Source organism: Theobroma umbraticum, unplaced genomic scaffold, assembly GCF_002168275.2.
Source record: "Theobroma umbraticum cultivar Fairchild unplaced genomic scaffold, ASM216827v3 scaffold_89.0, whole genome shotgun sequence".
In the NCBI taxonomy this organism is placed as follows: domain Eukaryota; kingdom Viridiplantae; phylum Streptophyta; class Magnoliopsida; order Malvales; family Malvaceae; genus Theobroma; species Theobroma umbraticum.
This window is the reverse complement of record NW_018397271.1, coordinates 1470064-1482035: the sequence shown is the minus strand read 5'-3', so window position 1 is coordinate 1482035 and position 11972 is coordinate 1470064. Positions and strand designations below refer to the sequence as shown.

General features: G+C 31.7%; 1 non-coding gene across 1 annotated transcript; it reads left to right on the top strand.

Annotated features, from left to right (window-relative positions):
- The first annotated feature begins 10890 nt into the window (after nt 1-10890).
- LOC149526498 (small nucleolar RNA R71) lies at nt 10891-10997 on the top strand. Its single transcript, XR_016351930.1, has one exon. It is a non-coding gene; the product is annotated as a small nucleolar RNA R71 (small nucleolar RNA).
- Nucleotides 10998-11972: the final 975 nt, after the last annotated feature.

The window sequence follows — 11972 nt, the reverse complement described above, 5'->3', positions numbered from 1 at the left end:
ACATCACACCTTGGGATTCCTCAAATATGTTCATAAAATTGTTGCCTAAGAATCATAAGGCATGCTTCCTACACTTAACATATCCACATATCATTAAAGAAGTCTCCAAACATATGACAATTTCAAGATCATTCTCTCTACAATATAATTCATACACATACTCCACAAGCATACATATCGGGGTTCAAATTTCACTTTTTAATAACTTAACCCTATCACATTTATGCCATGTCAAAAAAATTTAGGGGTGTTACAATACATAACCTTCAACCAGTCATAGTTTTAGTAGGAATGAGCTTATTATTTTTATTAGAAACTATAGTCATACTTTCTTTCTTTAGTACACATTGAATTGGACTTACCCATTAATTATTAGAAATAGGATAAATAATACCTGAATTTAACCACTTGATAATTTCTTTCTTTACCATTCTTTCATGATTGGATTTAGCTGATGTTGATGCTCAATGGTTGCCTTGTGTAACACCCCTAATTTTTTATATGAACTAAGTTAATTGAGACTAATTTGTGAAATATATTATGCATTGAGGACTTGGATGATATGTTAAATACACTAGGTATATGGGAGCTGTATTATGACACTTAAGCAATTTTATTTTGTGGAAAATATGTGATAAATCCTAAAGGTTTGAGGTTTTGATTTGTATTGATGTTGTATATAAGGATATATGTATATGGATTTAAGTTATATAAGTGACTTGAGATGCAAAATAAGTAGGATAATGAATTAGAGAATTAAGGTTTGGATTTTTGGAAGCTTGAAAAGTTGAAAATATGCCTATAGGGGAAAATGTATCGATACATTCCCCAATGTATTAATACATTCTTGGAAGGAAGAATAATATGTTCTGAGGGTTTTCTATCGATACATTGAGGAATGTTTTGATAAATTTGAATTAAGATAAACATTTATCAATTTAATGTCCAAATGTCTCAATAGATTTGAGGTAAGGGACCTTTGTTGAAAAAGTATCGATAGATTTCACCCATGTATCGATACATTTAGGGCAATAAGTATTTTACCTAATTTCTATCGATACATTGCCCAATGTATCAATTGATATAGTTAAAATCTATGCAAATGTATTGATACATTCCTAAATGTTTCGATACATCCCTAGGTATTTACAAAAATAAAATGGGTTTTGGGCATTTTGCCCATTTCCAAACAAACCTAAACCCTTTCCTTTCTCTGCCTCTTTGAAAGCTTAACCCTTAAACATAATTTTTGGGCTTGATTGAAGTGGATTGGAGCTTGAGAAACCACTTTAGAGGTAAGATTAAACATTTTTACCAATTGATTTTTTATTTAATCAGTTAATAACTTAGAATTGATTTGATCCAACATTTATGATATTTTCTCCCCTAAGTTTGTTGGATATTTGGAGCTTATATTTGGGCAATCTAGCTTTTAAAGTAAGGATTTAGCTCATTGTTGAAGAATTTGAGCCTCAATGTTGGATTGCTAAGAATTGGGTTATTTTTGAAAAGTTAGATATTTTTGAAAGCTAGATATTTTTGAAAGCTAAGAAATAATTATTTCTATTATGTTTATAATGTTTTGATGTGTTCTAAGGAGGAAATTGAGACTATTTGTGCATTTGTGAGTTAGAGGATGATTTAAGGCTAAACGTTGAGCTTGACTTTTGAGCACCTCTAATTATCACTGTGAGTGGGTTTTATTTGAAATGCATGTGATGCATGACACATTTTGAAATGTGCTACCATGGTACTAGAATAGAAATTGTATGAACATACATGCCTAGATGAACATGCCTAGGCTAGAGAAAAATATATATATGTGTTTGTGTGAGGTGTCCGAGTGCCTTAATGCAAGCCACTTAATGGCCTATGTTTGCTAAGCCTAGACTAAGAGGTCTAGTGAGTATGGTAGGTGTCTAAGAGTATATTACTCTAGATAATTAATCCCTTGGTGAATTGTGAACAATTAATGCCTTAAAGAGTTAAAGGCATTAGACATGAAATGGAGCTAGAATATGTTTGAAGCTAATCTAGAGTGATTATTGATATGAATTGTGATATATGTGATACTTAAGGCATGAAGGCCTTATTTGAGGATATGTATTCTATCCAATGATGAGAATTTTGGACACTGACATGATTTGATGTTGAGTGGAGTCCTACACCTTGTGACTATGTATATGCCAGCAAGAATGGTGGTAAATAAGGATGGTGATATTAGTCCTACCTATGATTTCTGCCTATAGTGTTATGATGCCACCCGTTTGAGACTACTCTGAGTGACGATTGCCATCCATTGGGAGATTACTTTGGATGATGAATGTGATGCCACCTATTTGAAACTACTCTAGGTGATGCTTATGTTTATGATGCCATTCGTTTGAGATTATTCTAGATGATGACTTTGATTCTCCGCCGTTTGGGCACCGTGCATAATTTGATGATGTCCATGAGAGGACCACTCTATGATTGTGATATGAATTATAAGTGATGTGAGACAACCTTGGGTACCATTAGATAAATTAAGAATTGCATTGATATGATATTCTGGCAACTAAGGCATGCTTATGGAGAATGGCTTCAAGGATAACCCAGTGATATACATTACTTGTGGAGACTTTTAGAGATGATTGATATGCCTTTAACATTGGAGATGTTTGTTAGAACATTTGCATTGCATTAATAATGTGGTGTATATATATATATATATCTATGAATATGCATTGATAATTACAAATATATGTTTGATTTATCTACACCCTTCACTGAGTATTGGATGACTCACCCATTTATTGTACCATGTATAGGTAAATAGGCCACAAGACTACATATCAAGGGTCATTCATTAACAGACCAATTTTGGCATCCAGTAGGTTTTGATTCTAACATGTCCCCTCCATTAAGTTTGTCATGAGCTTCCTTTTTGGGATTCGATTTAGTTGTAGTATGTGTAGGCACACTGTGCCAATTGAATTTGTGCTAACGGTTATAAAGTATGAACTCGACTTGATGGCCAATGTATGGCCTTATGAATATTGTATTTAATATTGTGCATGAACAATGTGCCAAAGGGCAACATTATGTATTTGGATTTAAATATTTTATACAAAAATGTGGATTTGGTATCCCTCGACAAACGATGTATGGATTTAATTTGAATTTCTAAGGCTTGCTTAAGTCTCGTTGGCTTGCCTATAGGACTCATGCATCAATCATGAACCACCTTGTGGTTTTCTTCCATTAGAATTTTATGCATTCAAATTGATAGACTATCTCCTTTAATGTTTGCAATGGTCCATCCAATTGCTTTCTTGTAATCTCTCTAAACACGAAGGTGTTTGTTTTCTTGCACATTAATAAAAAAAGAAGAAACAATTACTAGTAATGTAGAAGAATTTTCCAAAAAATCATACCTTAAATGGTTAGGCAATGGCTTTAGCTTAATTGTGGGAGGTTTTTCAATGGAAGGCTTAGTTGGTGAGGTTAAAGTTGGTAATTCCAAAAACATAAATTGGGACTTTGGGAGATGTGATGAAGCATCTAAATAATTAGCATATTCAAGAACTTTCTCATAAAAAATATCAAAAGAAGAAATCAAAGTGCTTCAACTGGATCATCATAATAATTTTCAATAGGCACATTATTAGTAATGCTATCCACCACATTAATTAAGAAACACTCATCATGTTCATTGGAAAATTTATAAAGTTCTAAAAATATTAAATGTTACCTTTTGATCTTCAACCCTTAAGGTATGCTCACCTTTTCCCACATCAATTAGAGCTCTAGCAGTTCTCAAGAATGGTCTCCCAAAAACAGTCAGTTTTTCACGATTTTCTTCAAAGTCTAGTATAATAAAATCTATTGCAAAATAAAACTTACCAACTTTCATGAAAACATCTTCCACAATGCCATAAGGATAGGTGAGGGATCAATCAGCAAGATGTAAAGTCACAGAAGTTGGCTTAATCTCTTCCAAACATATTTTTTCATAAATGGACAACATTATCTAATTTATACTTGGACCCAAATCACATAAAGTTTTAGCAAAACAAAGAGTACAATAGTTGCAAGGAATAGTAAAACTACCTTGATCTTTAAGCTTTGGTGGAAGCTTATTCTGAATAATGGCACTGCACTCCTCAATAAGTGCAATAGTTTCAAACTCATCCAATTTTCCCTTTTTAGATAAGAAGTCTTTCAAGAATTTAACATATTTTAGCATTTGTTCCAAAGCTTCAACAAAAAGAATATTAATATTCAACTTTTAAAACACATCAATAAATTTTTTGAATTGTTTGTTAAGCTTTTCCTTTTGAAATCTTTGAGGAAAAGGTGGTGGAGATGTGGGAGCAATTTTTAATTGTGACTTTTTGTCTTTGGAATTTTTAGCAAATTTTTCAATCACAAATTTTTTAGCATCTTTTTCAATTTCTTTTTCATCAAAATGATTTGAAATTTCAAAATTTAAGTCCTTATCACTTACTTTTTTTCACTGTAGAGAGTGATTGACTTAAAATGTTCCTTACCTTCTCTTTTTAGGTTGCGTTCAATGTCACTAGGTAAAGTACCTTGAGGTCTATTATTGAGAGCACTGGCAAGTTGGCCCACTTGTGTGTCAAGATTTATGATTGTAACGACTTGACTTTGAATAGTGGCATCATTCTTTGTCATGTAGGTGTTAGTTTTTTCCATGAAGGTGTCATTCTTTGTCATGAATTGTATGAACATCTCTTCTATTGAAGGTTTTTTCGCTAGCATTGAAGTTCTAGATGAAAATCTAAGAGGCAAGTTTGGCTTAGTTGTTACTCCATGAGAAATTAGGATGATTCCTCTAACCAAGATTATACGTGTTGGAATAGAGATTGTTGTTCTATTGCTTTTTCCCAACAAACTAAACATATTAGGTGTAGATAGGGCAATTGTCATTGGAATGTCCTTCTCTACAAAGTTCGAAACTCACAAAGGGGCTCTAAACTGCATTAACACTCAATTTATCAATTTTCTTTATGAGACAAGCCAATTGTGCAATCAAAGCATTAATTGCATCTAGTTCATGAACTCCAATAACTTTCCTTGCACCCAATCTTTCATATGGCCACTAGTAATTATTGGAAGCCATCTTCTCAAGCAAATCATAAGCCTTTTCAATGGATTTACTCATAAGTTGACCTCTAACTGCAACATCAATGGTGGTTCTAATAGGTCCTAGCAAACTATTATAAAAAATCTAAACTTACAGCCACTTAGGTAACCCATGGTGAAGATACCTTTTAAAAATATCCTTGTACCTCTCCCAAGCCTTATACAAATGTTCAGAATCAAATTGCGTAAAAACGGTGATGCCATTATGCATATTTGCAATCTTAGCAAGTGGAAAAAATTTGCTTAGAATATTTTAGCCAAATCATCCTAAATATTAAGGTAATTAGCAAGAAGCGAATTTAACTAGCTCTTTACTTTATCTCTCAATGAGAAAAGGAAAAACCACAATCTTATGGAATCATCAATAGCACCATTATCCTTGAATTGTTACAAATTTCTAAGAAATTCACAATATGAGCATCATTAGGCAAACCCCCAAACTGAACAGAAGTCTAAAATATCTGAAAGATTGTTAGCTTAATTTCAAAGTTGTTGGCTTGATTAGGAGGTCTTTGGATACTAGAGTGGAAAGCTTGTATCGGTGGGACAACAAATTCCCTGAAAGACTTGATCCCTTCCCGTTGCTGATTAGCCATTGTTTTGCATTAGGTAAAGACTTGTTGAACTCTTAAGCCTTTAAAAAGTCTTTTCGATTTATGGGTCAAAAGGAACAAGTTCCAAATTTTTTCCTATTCGTATACAATCACCAAAAATACTTGAAAATTAAAGAAAATGTTTGAAGTAAGATTAAGAATGTTGATATTAATATTAACAAGAAAGAATTAAATCTCAATTTCCTAGCATCAACGTGAAAATCTTATTTTTAATTTCTCACACAAGTGCACATATCTCAAATAACTAATATAATGATGAAGTAAAGTATCATTCCCATAGAGCATTTGTTTTAACTCCTAATTGTTAAGTACTAAACTTGTCACACCTTGACTTTATTTAAACAAATTGAAGAAAATGAAAGAACTAAAACTAAACTAAGCTAAAATAAAACTTGCAAATAAACTAGTTAAAATCAATAAATCAAAAGTCTAAAACCATAATATGCCCTCAATCTTTCATTTTTATTTCTTTTATTCTTCCTTCACTTATTAGATAAGTCTAAGTTGTTAACCTAAAGTTTTGAATCTTTTATAAGTCTCTTCTTCTTCTTATAAAAATATCTAACTTAACTAATTTACTATATTCTTATGCAAATTGAAATTAAGGAAGACTCATGCAGTACCAACTCTAATCTTGGTTACATATGGCTTGTAATTAAATTCCTACCCTACATGCAAATCAAATCAACCATCTCATGCAATTGATATTGATCATATGCTATTTCATCCAAGCTTACACTAAACTCCCTCTTTTAATTCTGTTTAGGTTTCTAAGTCAATCTAATTGGTGGGTAGTTCAATTAGAAGCATTAAGAACAGGATTGAAATAAACAACTCAAACGTTATCAATCATAAGTAAGAAAGAATATTAAAAATTTAAACTATGCATTAGCTTCAATTGCAATTCTAGATTAAAAATTTAGTTAACCATAATGTCTAAAAACAGCATTCAAATTAGAGTAAACATCAAATCTAAACAAGAAAGTAAAAATTCAACAAAAGAAGAAAAAAACTCTAATGATTTAATGATTAATAATCTATAATTCTTCCATTGATTCTCCGCTAGCTTCAATGCCCCTTTTTCTTCAAAAAAACTCTTGCTCCATTCCCCCTTAAATCATGCTATAAAGGAGTGCCTTAACAAGCCTTGAAACCATGTCAAGATGGAAGTCAAAATCCACTAAAAATCTTGGCTCTTGTTGTCGATTTTGCACACGTAAGTATACGTATCGAACAAGTAATATAGTGATAAAATATAGTATTGTTCCCATGAAGATTTGTTCCTAAATTTTTACTAAGTACTAAAATCTTATAACAAATCAATCTTATTTAGGTAATCAAAATTTGTAAAAAATTAAAATAAACACTAAATTAACTAAGAAACTAAATAAGTTGAGAAAAACAGTATATTAAAGACCTAGGATTATAAGTTCATTCAACATTTCATCTGAGACCAGCTTTTCTTATTATTTATCTTTCCTAGGTGGTTTTACTAACCTATAATTCAAAGTTATGGACAAGTCTCCGTCTAGTTACTTGTACAAATACCTAACTAAGTTAGTTCACTATATGTTTATAAGAATTAATTAAATTAAGTTCACTAAGCAAGTGTCCTCATGTGGCTATGTATGACAATTGACGTATGTCTACCTGAATAGCGAATCATATCACTTAAGTGACGTGAACATATGCTATTCAAACTTTAATCTAATATAAAATCTCTCTATCGAGTCTTAATTAAATGCACAAATCAGTTAATTATTCACCAAGTAATCAAAAGCATTAAGAACAAATTTGAATAAGCAAAACTACACCCATTCATGCTAAATAAAAAAGAAACTACTATTCAAACTATATGTTGAAATCCACCACAATCCTAGAAAGATAATTTAGCTCACAATAACAAATAAAAACAACATCCAAAGAAATTTAGCCATGAATCCAAGTCAAAGAAAATAAAGGAAACACAAAAGTAGAGAAAGAAACTAAGTGTTGAAGCTTTGCAAACTCAATTCTCTCTCAAATTCTAGTGTTTTCTTGCTTTGTTCTTGGCTGTAAATCTCCAGAATAGTTGGTTGCTGCCTCCTTTTTAAAATATCTGAAAAAGGTTCCTTAAATAGGCTCCAAGTAACCTAATTTCCAAAATCTTGTCAACTTTTTTATTTTTAGAAAATCGCCTAGAGTTACAGCACTGCTTCTTCAGCGCTACAGTGCTGAGCTCTCGAAAAAATGTGGTTTGCTTATTTTCACTAGTGTTGTAGCCTTGTTCTCCCAGTGCTGTAACGGTCTATCGATTTCGAACATGATTTTCACCCTGATATGTTCCAAACTGGGCAAAGTCATCAACATGAAAGTTTTAGTCCTGTCTCTTAATTCCAATGGCTCAAGAATCAAGTTAATTGAACTTAAGGATTGAAAGATAAGTTCCAAATACCGCATCATGTTCAGTCCACGTATACTACACAATGCTCCAAATTAGACAAATATTTTGACCTTAATCCAATCCGAACTGAGAAAAGTAGTTAACATAAAAGTTGTATCCCTTCCTCTTATTGTTCTAGTGGTCAAGAATCACTTCATTTGGAGTTCTTTATAAAGAAATATAGTCAAAATACCGCAATATATACAAATGAAACTATCACCATACTTGCACATATTTTAATCAAATGAGCCATTTTCATCAAATTTCCTACAAAAGCAATAAAAAAAACTAACAATAACTATTCTTAAAGTAATTTAAAAAATATATAAAATTTAACTAAAATAACTTAAATTAACTGCTCAACATGTAATCAAACTTAAATTAGAAAAACACCTAAAATACTACAATACAAACCTAAAATCTCAAAGATCTAGCTACTTAAGGGTGCAAAATGTGTCAAAATAACTCTATATAATAGAGTTATCAGCTTTACAGTAGGGGGTGCGACCATGGTGCTTGAAGGCCATGGCCTCAAACTTTAACATTATTTTTTTCAATTTTTCTTTTTGAAGGCCATGGCCTTAGAGCCCAAAGTCGCTAAAGTGTGTTCTGAATGCCAAGAGGTCGTGGCCTCGAAGACTTCTCCTTGAATTCTCAGGCTCCAATGCACTGATCTAACTTCAACATGATTCTTGGCCCCTTTCCAAGTAAAATTAGAAAAAAGTGGTAAACATAAAAGTTGTATCTCTACCTCGTAGTTTTCCAATGGTCCATGAATAACTTCATTTGGATTCTGTAGTGGGAGAGATGCTCGAAATACCAAAACATACGCAGAGGAAGTCTGCACCTAGAATGCACTCTCCTAATCCAATTAAGAATCCTTCAAAACACACCCATAAACGTACAATTTAATCGACAATAGCTTTTCTTAAGCAATTTAACATCAAACTTAGCCTAAAATAATCTCAATGCAATTGACCCAACATAATTAACTATAATTAAATAAAGAACCAAAAGCATCTAAAATCAATGCTAAAACTCAAAAACTTAGCAACTTAATAGCTAAAATTACGACCAAATAACTCTATATCATAGAGTTATCTATGTGCAATCTTTTCACTAAGAACATCATACAATTCAGATAAGTTTATACGCATGCAAAATTCAAATGGTACTAGAGTTCTATATGTTTACTTTTCTTCTCTCTTTATTAATGTAGACTAATACTAAATTAAGGATCAATAAGTTTTTATTAAGCTTGTAATGTTTGGCTAGGATGACGGTAGTATATGAGACAATATATGGCTCAAATCACCCTGAACACATAGTCATTCTAGGACTTATTTGGAGATTGATTTTTATTCACCAAGTACACCATTTTTCATAAAAGTTTTCTTTTGTTCAACACTTCATTCATTTGCTTCTTTTTGCCCTTTTTGTTTCATTTTTTTTCTCAATATCACACCCCAAACTTATTTCTTTTATTGGGTAGTGAGATGAATAAAATCATGCGTTTAACCTTTTAATCACTTTTCATTTTTGCTACCTTTTTCACTATCTAGTGCATTACACTTCTAAAATTGACTTATGCACTTAGAAATGAAGGATGCAAAAATTGAAACTTTTTATGTAAAAGTCTAGACTAATAATTAAGTGTTTAAACAAAGAAAAGGTTCTATTAGGCTCAATGAGGAATTCTAGGGATAAATATATAGCAAGGTGGCTCGAAAGGTTCAATCAATCCAAAGAAGGCCTAAATCTTTTTATTTATTATGTATAGCCTAGGATTGGGCTTTGAGAGAGAATCAAACAAATTCTAGAACTCAATACATTATTCAAAAATTCACATTCATAGAAGCCTTATCTACATCTATACAATGATTCTAAACAAAAGATATGGCACTTAAATCATGAAAATCTCATCCTAATAATGAAGTTTAACATAAGAGTTTAACCCAATACTCAAACAATATAAAACGTTGCAAAGAATAAAGATAACAATGTAACTAGGTTCTCATCATTGGATATATAAATCAAAGCAATTGGTACAATTAAATGTAGTTCAAGTTCTTAAAATATGCAAAAAATTAAATGATAAACAGCTTAACTAAACTTAAAGTCTAGAAAAACATGAAAAAGAAAACAAAGCTTAAAAACTAAAAAGTTCCCCCCAACCCAAATTTAAAGTTAGCATTGTCCTTAATGTTACTAAAAGTCAAAAAAATATATGCTTCCCTAGAATTGCAGAAAGCTCTAATCTTCCTCCTCATCTTCACCATTGTTACCAATACTTATGAGAGGCTTTTTTTTTATTTCAAAAAGAAAATAAATAGAGATTAATGTAAAAATATAAATAAATAAAACAAAAATAACTAAAAAAAAAATACCAGTTTCAACAGCTTGGGTTACCTCTTAATAAGCACTTCCTTATAGTCACTAGCTTAGTTATGAAACCCCTTTTTGCACTTTTTCATTCATGAATAAGGCTTGAGGATTAGCCTGATAACCATGAATACACTACTGACTCTTTTAAGCAGCGCTCTCTCAGATGGCCACTGATAATTATTAGATGCCATTTCTTCCAACTAATCATAAGCCTTCTCAATAGACTTAGCCATAAAAGCTCTCTCAGCGATTACATCAATAGTAGTCCCAATATGACCATTCAAACCATTATAGAATGTTTGTTCTTGAAGCCTCTTTGGTAGGCCATGATGAGGGCAATGCCAAAGCAAATCCTTGTATCTCTCCCAAGCCTCATACAATGATTCAAAGTCAAGTTGCATGAGAGAAATAATATCATTCTTCATCTTCGCTATCTTGGCCGAAGGAAAGAACTTAGATAAGAACTTTTGAGTAAAATCATCCCAAGTTATAATGGCCCATAGGAAAAGAATTCAACCAAACCTTCACTCAGGCCGCAATGAGAACAGGAAAAGTTGCAATCTAATAGCATCATCAGTAACTCCATTATACTTAAAGGTGTCGTAAAATTCTAGAAAATTTGAAATGTGAGCATTCAGGTTATTATTAGGTAGAAATCCAAATTAGACTAAATTTTGGATCATTCAGATGATTGTAGGCTTTATTTCAAAGTTGTTAGCTTGGATAGTAGGCCTTCAAATGCTCAAGTAAAGACCTTGTACTAATGAAACAACATAATCTCTTAAAGATCGATTATCTTCCACTAATTGCCCTTGAATTTGTTCCTTGCCTTGCTGTTCAACCATTGGTGCTATGTAAGCTGAAGTTTGTAAATTTTCTCTATGAAGTCTTCAAACAGTCTTTTTCGATTTCTAGATCAAAAGGAAAAATATCCAAACTTCTAACTCTTCACATACAATGACTGAAGTACCTAAAATAAAGAAAAACAAAGCTTGAAGTAAGACTAGTTTGCTTGATATTAATAGTAGCAAAAAGTAGGAAAAATAATTTCATAGCAACGATGCCAAAAACTTGTTGAATTTCTCCATGCAAGTGTATGTATTGCAACAAGAAATAAAGAGGTAAATTGAGTGTCGAATCCATAGGGAATTGCACTAACTTAAGCTAAGTACTAAAATTATGGCAAACTAATTTTATCCAAGTAATCAAAATTAAAAAATCAATTAAAAGAAAATTTTAACTAACAAACTAAAACTAGCAATGGTAAGATAAAATTTATGATAAAAGCAATTGATTAAAAGCTGAGGATTATGATATCCCTCAACACTTCATCTAAGTCCTCTTTTTTCTCTCTAGACTTACTTCAATGGATTGAGTTGCTAACTTAGAGTTAAGCTAGTTAT